Source organism: Mauremys reevesii, linkage group 1, assembly GCF_016161935.1.
Source record: "Mauremys reevesii isolate NIE-2019 linkage group 1, ASM1616193v1, whole genome shotgun sequence".
NCBI lineage: Eukaryota > Metazoa > Chordata > Testudines > Geoemydidae > Mauremys > Mauremys reevesii.
This window is the reverse complement of record NC_052623.1, coordinates 22933571-22947560: the sequence shown is the minus strand read 5'-3', so window position 1 is coordinate 22947560 and position 13990 is coordinate 22933571. Positions and strand designations below refer to the sequence as shown.

Below are 13990 nucleotides of genomic sequence, written 5' to 3'. Positions count from 1 at the left end.
CTAGTGTGTGCCCGTAGGCAGAAAAAAATCTTAAACAGCTCTTAGGCTGAAGATTGTTCTATGGCCATTGAAAACGGATTGAAACTGGGATGTTCTTCAGCAGATAGATTGGGCTGTATCTGAGCAAGCGTCCTGTATCTTGTGAGATTACCAAGCTACATAACATGGCTAATTGTGCCATGATTATTCTCTGGCTTTATCCTACTTCTATAGATATGTTATCTTTTTGTGCTGCATGTTTCTGATATCTTGTATCTCTGGTTGCACCCAATATATATATTTACAGCCAATAATATACCTTTCACAATAAAAATCCAACTCACAAGAACAATTATGGGTAACTAGCAAACATTAGAGAATGTTTTGTAAATTGACATGATTAGCTACAATCAAAAAAGTTCCTTTCACAAAATTGCATTGTTATTCATGTCAGAGTATTTAAGGAGCTTTAAATGTTGTTAAAGATCATAGAATATAAGGGTTGGAAGAGACTTCAGGAGGTCCTCTAGTCCAACCCCATGCCCAAAGCAGGACCAATTCCCAACTAAATCATCCCAGGCAGAGCTTTGTCAAGCCTGATCTTAAAAACCTCTAAGGAAGGAGATTCCACCACCTCCCTAGGTAACCCAGTCCAGTGCTTTGCCACCCTCGTAGTGGTTTTTCCTAATATCCAACCTAAACCTCCCCCTCTGCAACTTGAGACCATTACTCCTTGTTCTGTCATCTTCTACCACTGAGAACAGTCTAGATCCATCCTCTTTGGAACCCCCTTTCAGGTAGTTGAAAGCAGCTATCAAATCCTCCCTCATTCTTCTCTTCTGCAGGCTAAACAATCTCAGTTCCCTCAGCCTCTCCTCATAAGTCATGTGCTCCAGCCCCCTAATCATTTTTGTTGCCCTCCGCTGGACTCTCTCCAATTTATCCACATCCTTCTTGTAGTGTGGGGCCCAAAACTGGACCCAATACTCCAAATGAGGCCTCACCAGTGCTGAATAGAGGGGAATGATCACATCCCTCGATCTGCTGGCAGTGCCCCTACTTATACAACCCAAAATGCCATTAGCCTTCTTGGCAACAAGGGCACACTGTTGACTCATATCCAGCTTCTCGTCCACTGTAACCCCTACGTCCTTTTCTGCAGAACTGCTGCCTAGCTATTCGGTCCCTAGTCTGTAGCAGTGCATGGGATTCTTCCATCCTAAGTGCAGGACTCTGCACTTGTCCTTGTTAAACCTCATCAGATTTCTTTTGGCCCAATCCTCTAATTTGCTAGGTCCCTCTGTATCCTATCCCTACCCTCCAACATATCTACCACTCCTCCCAGTTTAGTGTCATCTGCAAACTTGCTGAGGGTGCAGTCCACGCCATCCTCCAGATCATTAATGAAGATATTGAACAAAACCGACCCTTGGGGCACTCGGCTTTATACCGGCTGCCAACTAGCTTTCTATCCACCTTATAGTTCATTCATCCAGCCCATACTACTTTAACTTGCTGGCAAGAATACTGTGGGAGACCATATCAAAAGCTTTGCCAGAGTCAAAGAATAACATGTCCACTGCTTTCCCCTCATCCACGGAGCCAGTTATCTCATCATAGAAGGCAATTAGGTTAGTCAGGCATGACTTGCCCTTGGTGAATCCATGCTGACTGTTTCTGATCCCTTTCCTCTTCTCTAAGTGCATCAGAATTGATTCCTTGAGGACCTGCTCCATGTTTTTTCCAGGGACTGAGGTGAGGCTGACTGGCTTGTAGTTCCCCGGATCCCCCTTCTTCCTTTTTTTAAAGATGGGCACTACATTAGCCTTTTTCCAATCATCTGGAACCTCCCCCGATCGCCATGAGTTTTCAAAGATAATGGCCAATGGCTCCGCCATCACATCCGCTAACTCCTTTAGCACCCTCGGATGCAGCGCATCTGGCCCCATGGACTTGTGCTCGTCCAGCTTTTCTAAATAGTTCTGAACCACTTCTTTCTCCACAGAGGGCTGGTCCCCTCCTCCCCATGCTGTGCTGCCCAGTGCAGTAGTCTGGGAGCTAAATGTCTAGCTAAAGGTCTAGCTAAATGTAACCAAAATTCATGTTTACATTTTACCTTTCATCACTTACATATTTGTGCTTTCTGCAGTTCACTCGGACAGTGAAACTAGACTTCTTGTTTCAAATCTGTTATGCTTGGTGCCCAGTGGATTTGTGCTAAGGTTTTCCAGCACCGCTGCTGATGTTTTCTAGTGTTTGTGGAGAGGAGGGGGCGGATGGAGGGACACTTCTGTTTTTGCAGGATTTCTTGTCTTTCTGAAGCTATTATCCAGAGTCCCTTTTAACTGTGCAGTTTTATGCTTTTTTTTTAACTTTCTCAGTTCTGACTCCAGTGATTTGTGCCAATTTGTGCCAATTATTTTCTGCAGTTATAAAGAGAGTAGAAAACAATAGCTGCTCAATTTTCCTTGTAGATCCAATTTTTGGGTATTCTTATGCCTTTAAAATATTTTAAATATGTAATTTTATACTAATATTGGAGTTGTGGCCCTTGTTCATAAATGCTGCTTTGGGACCTTATGAGTTGTTTTTTCTCTCTTTCTATATAGGACTCTTCTGGGTGACAGCATATGGAATCACTAGGAGTTAGTGGTCTGCAAATATTGAATGGAAAATCTACTCAGCAAACAACTGAACTGGTAAGCAGGTTGCTTTATTCTTTTTGTTTTTCAGTTTTTAATCTTGATCTGTGTGAAGGGGTTTGCAATCAGATTCTGGTCAATTAAATGTTTCTTAAAATCAAAGGCTATTCTGAATTTCTCGCATCCTCTGTTTGTCTGAAGAACTTCAATGTCAGCAAATTACATTTATTCCATCTCTTGAAAGATAATGTTTTCACTTTGCAAGTAAGCCATTTTATTTCACGGTGCATCATGGGGTTATATAGACAGTGTTTTATCTACTGTTGGTCTCTTATTCAGAATCCATGGCATTGAGTTTCACATTATTTGTGCATAAGTAAGAAATCTTTGTTTTGTTTTTTGGAGTTTACCTGGTGCACTGAGTTTATTGTAAGTATTATATTGGCTGTTAGTTGTTGATGCTAAGAAAGTTTCTAGGTCTATAAATGCCAATGCAGCTTTTATTTCTATCTGAGCAATGCTATTCAGAGATCTTAATGTATTTAAAGGGACACTGTCAAGAAGTATCGAAATCTAAAGGAATGGTTGGTTATAGGGTTACGGTAACTGGCTTAAAATGTGTCCTTGAACAAGTCATGTTGCTTCTCTTCTTCAGTTTCTCCATCAGTGAAGTGAGGAGGGAAGGGAATTGTGTTTCTGCAAACGAATTCAACACATGTGCAAACTGGGATCCTCCTCTTCCTTCACGTAACCAGTGAGCTCATCAGTCAGCTAATAAAAATCTACGAAAAACTCATTAAATGTGCCAAGAAAGCAGCTCTTGCAAGAAACCTACAGAAAGTGAAATAATTTGAAATGTAACAGTTCACTTGCTGAGTCACTGCCTAAGCTTGTGTCACCCTGCCGTTCCTCTGCAATGCCCCCATTGTTTTGTGCACATGCTGTGTATAAAATCTAGATCACGAGCTCCTCAAATCAGGGATTTTGCCTGTCTGACCCATGAGGCACAGAGCTGTTTATTGCAAATGAAAGAGGACTGTGATGGAGTGTCCATCCCACACAAGACCTGAGGGGGCTAAGGTGCCTAGGTAGGCCAATTAACTGCTCAGGCTGCACCTGGAGGAGGAACCAGGGAACAGGGATTGATTAGAGATGTGACTCAGCTGGACAGGAACAGGAGAGGCCTGTATAAAGCCCAAAAGCTGAGAGCAGCAAGGGGCTGCAGGGAAATAGTCTGCAGTTGCTCCCTGGGAGAAGGGAGGTATGTGGCTAGTAAGCTCAGAGAGGGGGGAGAGCCAGGAAGGTAGGAAAGGCTCAGTGGAGAAGCAGCAAGGCATAGGATAGTGCAGGCCTTGCCTACCAGAGAAGCAGCTGTTCTGGAGCTATGGCTTGGGTTAAACCTCATTGAAACTGGTGGGCATGATAGCCACCCTGGATTTGGGATAAATGTAAGAAACAGTTAAGCTCCTTTATGGAACCAGAAGAGGGGAAGCAGCTTTCACTCAAAGCACAGGCACGTGTGGGTGGAGATGTCTTGCTGGCTATTGTTTTGTATGTCTGTGCAAAGGGACATAGAAAGGCAGAGAAGCCGAGAGAAAGAAGCACCAGATACAAAGTGAACAAGCACTGTGAAAAAGCAGAGAGCGCAAGCGAGCACCCTTGAGCCAAGTGCTGGCTATGAAGCGGTTTGGAGATGGGAGCAAAGAACTGTCTCCTGCTGCCGTCAGGGAAACAGGAATTTTTACAGTCGTTGTAAATAAACAGGATTGCATCCACGATACCTGTCTCCACCATCAGTTTCTCCTCCAACTGTAACAACCTGCAGGAGCCTGAATTTTGGCTAATTGCTGAGATCAAAAAGGGATAACAATAGCTAGGCCTTGCGTGTTTTGTGTGTGTAGGACAGAGAGTCATTTGAATCCCACCTTACCATGGTTGTTCTTCCTTTGTATTACATATCCTGGGTATGAAGCAAAAGACATCACACTCCCCTGCTTTCCTGAGGGGCCTTGGGACTGAGATTGAGGAGTTAGGTGCTTAAGGACCTAACCTAAGGTCGCGACACTGCTGGCTAAAATATTCTTGCATACAACATTTTGATTCTTATAGATTTCTTTCAACTTCCAATCACAAAGATCACTCAAAAAGGCACCTCTGCAGATGAAAGTTTTCTTAAGCAAATGATGGAGCTGTCAGATTTAATTATTATTATATTATGGTGTCTAGTCAGTAGGGCCCCCAGCTGAGATTACGGCCTCTTCTTGCTGTATGTATACATAGTGATAGAGCCTGCCCAGGACAGCTTACAGCCTAAACAAAGACAGAAGGTGGGAAGAAAAACAGCCATGGATGTGAAGTGACCTGCCCTAAGTGACACAGTGCTATTTCCAGCTCAGTCTATGACTTGCTAAAGTCTCCTGAGTCCCATGCCAGTGCTTGCCTTTTCAGTCATGGTGCCTCTTGGTTACAGTGAGGAGCAATCCAGCTTCCAGTTATTTGAATTTATTATCCCCTTCCCTACAGCAGAAAATAATGCTTGCCTACCTCACTAGTATGGTATTTCTAATGATTAATATTTATGCCATGCTCTGCACATTTGAATTATTATTTATATAACAGCCCTTACTTGCACAACTAGTAAAACGTTGTCACACTTAGATTGATAATGTACCGAAATTTTGAAACAAAACTTCTTGATAGTGTCCCATTACCTCTGCTTTTCTGTGGAATCATTAGAAACGATCTCGGAATACCGTCCATACAGAAAAGAATTGATAGTATTTACTAATGCAGTGGCACTGCTTTGTAATGCCATATGCAAGATGGGGCTAAACATTTATAGTTTTGGTGTTTTGACTGATAACTGGAAATGTATGTTGGGGTGGTTGGTGGGGATGAGAATAAAAATGCAAACTTCCCTGCACAAAACATTTTCTTAAGAGATACAAATGATTAGAGAGAGTGGAGTTAAAAGTACAGAGGGACTCTGCAGAAGCCATGGTGAGCCGCACCAGATGGCCTTTCACGATTAAAACCATTGATCAAAGTACTTTTGCACATTCCCATTTTAATGCAGGTCAAACAATAATAAATGTTGGTCAAAGAAATTCAGACTGCATCTGGAGCATTTTAAATAAATAAAAGAGTTAAACACAAACTAGGGCAGAGGCTGAAGGCTCCTGCCAACTCTTGTTTGAGTACTACAAACTAGGTCCTATTTTGTAGCAGACCCCAGGTCAAGGGGAAAGTGATTAATCTTGCTTTTGCTGGAAAAAAAGACATAGTCCTCCGCCGCGAATGTTTAAAAATGCAGTTTTACTCCAGAAAAGTTACATTAATCATCATCCACTGTTTTTCTGAAATGGTTTTGTAGAACTGTGCTACCTGCTGATTAATGGTCTCCTTCAATTGTTCAGAGCCACCTGTGGAAATGCTGAGCTTGTACACTTGAATTGTTTAGAATTTTACTTTCCACAATTCCCTTGCATACAAGTGCATTTGGTTATATCAGGCTTAATAGTTCATGCTGACTTTGTCATTGTGCATCCTTGAGATTGCTAACCAGTAGAGTGGTCTCCTCCTTCCCGTGGATTTACATTAAATGCAAGGTGATAAAGTGCTGTTTAGTTAGAGGGGGGATGGGGAGGAAAGAGGGCTGTGTAGTGACATGCACCAGTTAAAAGTGACAAGGAATGTGCCTGCTGAATCTTTCAGCATGACAGTGCGTCTGAATTGAGTAAGTGCCTGGCTTGAGGCAGATAAAGACAGCAAGTGGTATTGCCACAAGATTCAGAACTGAGCAGCAACATGGGTTTAGCCTCTTTTTCAAGTGAATGTTTTTGAGGCTTCTGCCTTTACCGGTTTCACATTTAAAGAAATAAATCCATCACATCAAAGAGCCTTAATGCAACAAGGAGAAAATTGAAATTTTGTCTATTTCAATCTAAAATCTATGCAGCATGGCTAAGTGTGTATTGGGCTGCATTACACATACAGAAATACTGTTCAGTCTGAAATTATGACTGAATAAATGGTCTATTGTCGTCGTCCGTTTCAATATAAATGTGTATTCAGATCTACATTTTGGACATTGTCACAGGAAAACAGGCCCTTGAAGGGAAGTATGGCCTAGCCCCTGATCAGCTGAAGCTGTGAGTCCAAGGATCACATGACAGCTTGAAGATCACCTGGTCCTCAGATATTAGAGAAGCAAGTAGGACAGTTGAGATGAAGAATCACAAGGAGTAGGAAGACTCCTTCAGGAGTCTATGGGCCAGGGAAAAGGAGCCAATTTATGTGTGACTCTTAGGCAGAAGGCCTGTGAGTGTCAAGGCGAGCCTCTTTGCTCCTAGGTAGCTGGCCCGAGGAGTGTAATTCTGTAGGGTGTCAACTGGCTCCTGCAGAAGTCAGGGGGAAAGGAGAAGCTTGATATATTGGACTGGCTCTGGAGAACTGAAACTGAAGCCCTGAAGAAAGTGGGGACTGGGATCTTGTGGCTGGAGAGCGTTCTTCAGTGCACGGCCTGGTGAGTTAGTCCATTGTCTTATGGACGCTAACATGAATTGCAAATGTCTATTTTTCAGATGATAAAAGAATATGTTGAGCTAATCTGAGACAATCAGTATCTGAATCAATAGCAACTGATTAATCCAAATGGTACTTTAAAAAAAAATGATGTAGTATTGTGAACCTGTGGCATTAAATAACGGACACTATTGCATTACCTAATAAAACCCATTTCATGCATTTCATGTGCAATGGCGCTTCACAAATGTAGGACTAAACCAAAGCTCACAGGGCTGAAATCATGTGTTTTGCTGACTTGCATATCCTATTAGTCAAACAATAGGACACAGATTATTATGAATGGGATTGTTCTCTTTGTATCTCTTTTTTTGCTTCCAAACTTGGTTGCAGAAGGTATCTGTGCCACTTCACATGCATCTGTAAAAATCTCCATGTAAAAATGACTATTGAAATTTAGTGATATAATGCAATACCGTCTATAGATAACTTCATTCCCATTTTTATATGACACCAGCTCAGCCCCTTATCTAGTAAATGGGCATATCACTCCTTGTGCTCTAGCTCCCAACCGACGTTCACTGTCAGCTCAAAGCCTTGTTCTTGGTCTTCCCATGGATGGATCCTTTAGGACCATGCTGTTCAAAAAGCCCTGGATGAAGTACCGTATATATTTTATCATAAGCCGGATCGTTTATAAGCCGACCCCCCCCAAGATGGATAAGTAAAAATGGAAAAAATTTATGACCCATTCATAAGCCGACCTTGTAATTCAGGGGTCGGCAAACTTTGGCTCCCAGGCCATCAGGATAAGCTGCTGGTGGGCCAAGACGGTTTGTTTACCTCAAGCATCCACAGGCATAGAGGTAAACCTAAGTAAACAAAGTGTCCCGGCGCGCCAGCTGCTTACCCTGACGGGCCAGGACAGCAACTGGTGGGAAAGTTTGCATGGGGAGAAGCAGGGGGCAGGCCAGGGGAGGGTGTCTCTGGCCTGGCCGGAGCTGCTCCAGCAGGCTGGGCGGCCCGGCTGCAGTGTGCTCTGGCGGGCAGGGCCGGGTGGTGCGGCTGCAGCCTGCCAGCCCCGGAGCTGCAGCTGCTTCGGGGGCTGGGGGGAGAGCAGTGTGGCCAGAAGTGGAGAGACTCTGGCCCCGTCTTGTGCCTTCTGGCTCTGCTGGCTGTGCTGCCTCTCCTTGCTCCCTCTGTTGGGGGGAGGGGCTGTGTCCTACCTCTCCCCTCTCTATACCCATTCATAAGCCGACCCCCTTCTCTGGTGCTTCCTTTTTTTTTACTAAAAAAATTTGGCTTATGAATGAGTATATACAGTATGTGAGAGGTGGAGATAGTGTTTTTGGGCAAAGAGGTTCAGTTGTGGAACAAACTTCCAGAAGGGAATCGTATTAGTTAAAAGTCCAGACACTTTCAGGGTATGCTGCAAAAACTGCATCTTTGACCAAGCTTTCTCACTAGAACCAAAATCCAGCATGACCTCTTACAAGCAGATACTCTAACAAAGTGAGGAAGAAGAGCAGAAAACTTCATTCAGTCTACTAGACATAATTTATCTGGGAAATGTACATATCATTTAAATAGAGTGGTTCTGAAACAACCTGAAAGCAAAGAGTGTATATGTGCTGAGGGTAGGTAGGTGGGTTAGCAGTAGAGTGGCTTCATGGCATATCACTTCAGAACTCTGAAACTCTGAGCTTGGATCCTGAGTTAGTTCATAAATAAATATTGCTCCTCACTGGCCACTTGTTTCTCAATTTTAAAAGCCAAAAACTGCAAAATTCAGCAGCATTAGCAGTCTTTGTTTAATAGAGATTCAAGCAGCTACAGGACTTAAAATTTACCAGGGCACATGAAGCAATCAATAATAGTTCAAAGTTTTATAGCACCTTTCATCCGAGGACCTTGCAATGCTTTACAAACATTAATTAAGCCTCAAACCACCCAACACCCCCATAGACGAGAAAAATGCTACTTTTTCCCACATGGGGAAATTTGAGATGTATACAGGTTAAGTGACTTGATGGCTGTCACATAACAAGTTTATGGGGGAGATGGCAATAAAACCCAAACCTCCTGACACCCAGGCCTATGAGCTAACCATTAGACAGTTACCTTCCTCAATGTTAAACTCAAGGTTTCTTTTCTCAGCTGTTCTGAAGCAAATAAGCATTTGATTGTAGAATTATAAAAAAGGACATTTTGATAGATCTTTATCCTTTCCAGGAGACAAAAAATAATTTAAATGTCTTTTATTGGTTTAATCAATTGTCTTGGATCCAGTTACGGCCTGCTTTCTGCTCTCAGATGGGTGTACAGTTACTATTGATTGCAGTGGGAGCTGTGCATGGGTGTTACAGAATTTGGGTGCAGGCATGATGAATGTTTAGGGACTATTAACAAGAGCATTCTATTTTTGCACACCAGAAAACCTCCGTTTGTACCAGAAAACACAAAGAATGACATCCATGGCATGCACACTAATGCAACTTCCCAATCTAGTTTAAGGCTGTCGTGGAGATACCATATTGGCAAATGATGGTTAGTTTCTATGCGTCACTGTTATGGGTCTGAATCAAAATGCCAAGGCCAAGCAACTTCAGGTTTTGGGAAAGTTTGGAACCACATCTGGACATCATACACAGCTTGTCATTTGGTCCATAGGGGGCTGAACCAAGTGACCCCAGAAATCTGAAGTTCAGAAAGGGTCTGATTCTACCCCATTGAAGTCCATGGTTGTTATGCCATTAATTATAATGGCCACAGGATTGGACTCACTCAAACTTTGAGTGTTGCATCCTCCACTCTTCTGCAGAGCTGTTACACAGGCAGGTAACAGGAAAGAAGGGAGAGAGCATTCCATTGGTATCACATTTAAGAGTGGTCTGATTTGATGATTACTTACTCTATTTTTGCAGTTAAAGATCTTTTTGAAGAGAGAGGCTAATTCCGGTGACCTATTTTTCCAGGGGGAAAAAGCCGTCTTGCCCCTCTTGTGGCATAGCCCGGGTGTGTAGAACAGCCAAATTTCAAAGGACCTTGGGTATTTAATATTTCTAGAATTGGTTATCATCATCTGGGATGACTCTCTGGTAGTTAATTTGTATTGAGAGGAGATAACCCACCACAGGCCTCACATGGAGAAAATAATCGGATATACATAAGCTTACTTCATAAAATCTAGTAGGCCGAGGTGGAAGGTTAACCTATTGTTTAGAACACGTATTTGGAAGCCAGAATTCACTCTTTTTAGGGTCCTGTAAGTGATCCACAGCATGGCCTCAGACAAGTCACCATCTGTACCTCGATTTCTTCTTCTGTAAAATGAGGATAATACAACATGCCTGTGAGTAGCTGTAAGGAAGGATTAAAACTAGTTTGCACAAGTGTAATCAGTACTAATTGGTGTGAATAGCTTGTAAACTATTTCTCCTCACTGTAACCCTGTGAAGTAGTTAAATTTAATTATACCCAGGTACCGCCCATTCTTCTCTAAGTCCAAACTGATGCAAACCAGTTAGTAAGAAGTCTTGTTTTATAGCCTGCTCACTCTGCCTCTGATGTGCCCACTCTACAAAAGGAGAATGGTACTCTTCTACATCACCCATTCTGCACCTTCCAGCAACTCCCATATCTTCAATTTGTCACCGCACATCTCCTTGACAGGGTTGGTTCCCTGAAGAGGGAAGACTCCAATGTCCCCTACCTTGAACACTAACGCTGGGTAAATACCTCCAGAACACTTCCTGCAAATACTGGCTTGAGGAAAGGGGGTAGGAGGAATCAGGTTTTTTTGCTCCCGTCAATTCTGTGTTTGACTTCCATGAATGCCCTAGTCACCATGATTAGTGGAAGGGATGTTTATGGAAATGATAGATTTAAAGCACATATTGGAGAATATTTGCAGGAACTGAATTTTGAACCTATAACACAAATATTTACAAAGGCAACCTGACTATGAATTAGAATAATAGAATATCAGGGTTGGAAGGGACCTCAGGAGGTCATCCAATCATGGAACGACAATGATAGCATGTGATCAATGTCCTGCCTAATTTTGATTTGACACACAGCTCTCATTTCAGACCCTGACAATAAATAGATCACACACGACTGAGACAGAGTTATTTGCCAAGTAATTTTGAGGAATAACTTTAAATAACAAATACAATTGAGATGATCATTAGCCTCTTTTTCTGTGGATGGATGGTCAGAAAGCAGCTTAATTGCTGAAATAAATTATTCACTATAAACAATTCACTTAGTTCTTCTGAATACAGAATTGGATTTTAAATTATATAGGCCCCTTGTTTTCCTATGTCCTGGATGCCAAAAGTTGGCTCCAGTCATTATAAATGGTTTTGCCTGGTGATCTGGAAGGCCTACATTAGAGCTGTCAATTATCAGAGTGCAGGGGAAAGGGGTTTATATATAACAGCTTGCTGCATAGCTCCTCCCACCTCACGATCCCTTAGTACAACGGTTTGCATTCTGGATGAGAGGACTGCGGCCGATCTCCTGACAGTCTCTCCCCACCTGGTGTGTTTCCTATTTTTCCCGGAAAGGGGCTTACCGAACTACTCTGGGAGCCCACTAGTGTGCAGTAATCTGGATTCATGAATCCAGGGAAATCTTCCCTAGGAGAAGTATTACATGTGGGTTGTTTTGGTATTACTGCTGTACCCACTCCAAATCAATCTTCCCCTTCCCTGTATATGCTTCCTCTATATTTCCGCTTGCAAATAAAGTGTACCTTGATTATTGGTTCATCCATTACAAAGGTGTCAGAAGAGTGTATGTACGAGGTATCAAGCTAGTCACAGGGAGAAATACCACATCGTGGATAGTTGAAACCACATAGGGAGGTAAAGTAGGGTTGCTGACTACCTTGAACAGTTTTGCAGAGGCACAACCAGTTAGTAGTTTTAACCGAGGTCGTTGACACACACTGTGGCGAAAGCAGAGGGACACAGGTGAGGAGTTCCTGTGGATAAGCTGCTCTTAGGGGTACGGTGATCCCTAAAATCTCCTTACATAAATAAGAGCTGCCTAATTTACCATCTTTACATCATTAATTGTTTTCAATATCTGTGTCCTCTCTTATTCATCTACTTTCCAAAGTCATGCAGGCCCCGTTGTTTCGGTGTTTCTTCCCATCTGATCTTTTCCATTGCTATTCTCTGAACCCCTTCTATTGGCACTGCATTCTCATTGATACCAAAATTAAATGGAGTAGTCACCAGGCCAAAGTGTGCTGTACCATTCTACTATAATTTCGTTCAAAGATGGATTCTAAGCAGTGGATCTCTTTGTGAGCATGACATCAGAATTTAATGATGGCTGGGATACAGATGGAGTTTAAGGTGTCAAATTCTGGTAATTTGGGACCTGCCTGCTTGAGAGATGATTTCCCTACTTGTGAGACACTGACACAACTGAGATAAGTGGAGGAACTCAAACTTGAGATTTAGGGCATGTCTACAGACAAAAGGTAGTCCGGAATCAAGTATACTGTGAATTTAAAGCAGTTTAACTCTTTCTGATTAGTTTAATCCACTTTAGAAGTGGATAGGTGGAAAGAAAGTCACACAAACACATTGACACAAATTAAAAATCAAGAGAGAAAACAAATCAATTATTTTTTCTCAGGGGTAACAACTACATACATTCTGGTAATGAGAGGTCTCTAAAGCAAAGAGATCTGCAACAGGATAATAAACTCTGCAAAGTATGACTGACAGTTATCAGATTATTTTAATCATGCTTTTATTTCTGTTAAGACAGCTTTACACATTCAGAATGTTTCAACTATGCATTAATGCTCAGTGAGCTACTGCAGCATCAAAGGAATGTAGACACAGAGACCCTGTAGTGGGCTTTAGTGGTCTACTAAGTTTAATCAACACCACCAAAAAAAGGCTTGCTTTAGTGTCCTCTAGTTTAAATTCCCAGATAAACCGCGAGTTAAACTGAAGATAAGGTTGAGCATCTATGGGTTAAAAAAAATCACCCGGATGCTGTAATTATCCCCCTAACCCTGAGAGTGTTGTAGTACATCAGTCCCCTAGAAGTTCCATATACTGCATGCTAGATGTAACACAAGTTTGGAGGCAAGTGTTCTAGGTGCTCTTAAGCTCTGGTCCTCAGTGGGTTCCCCAGGACACCTGCACACTTCAAGTAACAGAAGATTCCATTGCTAAGGTTGCTAGAAATACAAGGGACAGACTCCCTAGGCAAAGCAAACCCCAAACCGCTAGTTCCCAAACCAGTCTAGGAGTATCAAAGTAGCAGAGTTGTAATGTAAACCCAATTGTCTTTGTGCGTGCAGTCTAGAGCACCATGGCTTTCTGCTGCAGCTACAAGTGGCTTTCTGACAGCAACCTGGGATGGTTCCATCCAGCTCTCAGGACCTCCAGATTTATATCTTAGCCTGCCTATTATCCACCCTTCCCTCCACAGCCAGCTCCTAGGCTACAGCTGCTCATGAGCACATGCAGCCTCTAGACCGGAGGTTCTCAAACTGGGGGTCGGGACCCCTCAGGGGGTCACGAGGTTACTACATGGAAGGTGGCAAGCTGTCAGCCTCCACCCCAAACCCCGCTTTTCCTCCAGCATTTATAATGGTGTTAAATATATAAAAATGTGTTTTTACTTTATAAGGGGGGTCGCACTCAGAGGCTTGCTATGTGAAAGGGGTCATCAGTACAAAAGTTTGAGAACCACGGCTCTAGATCCCTCCAGAGCCTGTCTCTCCCTCTTCCCTCCCTGACCTCAGCCTGGAGGAATTATGGAGCCCTCTAGTGGCTGGAAGTTGAACTCTGGGTTAACAGAGCTCTTAT

At 42.7% G+C, this 13990-nt stretch overlaps 1 long non-coding RNA gene across 6 annotated transcripts in view; it reads left to right on the top strand.

Moving 5' to 3' along the window:
* The window catches only part of LOC120383867, a 605485-nt gene extending 600783 nt beyond the window's left edge, over nucleotides 1-4702 (top strand). For all 6 annotated transcript variants that reach the window (XR_005588607.1, XR_005588572.1, XR_005588565.1 and 3 more), the window contains 2 exons: nucleotides 2589-2678; nucleotides 3277-4702. This is a non-coding gene — a long non-coding RNA (uncharacterized LOC120383867). The remainder of the gene's footprint in view (nucleotides 1-2588; nucleotides 2679-3276) is intronic.
* The last annotated feature ends 9288 nt before the right edge of the window (nucleotides 4703-13990 follow it).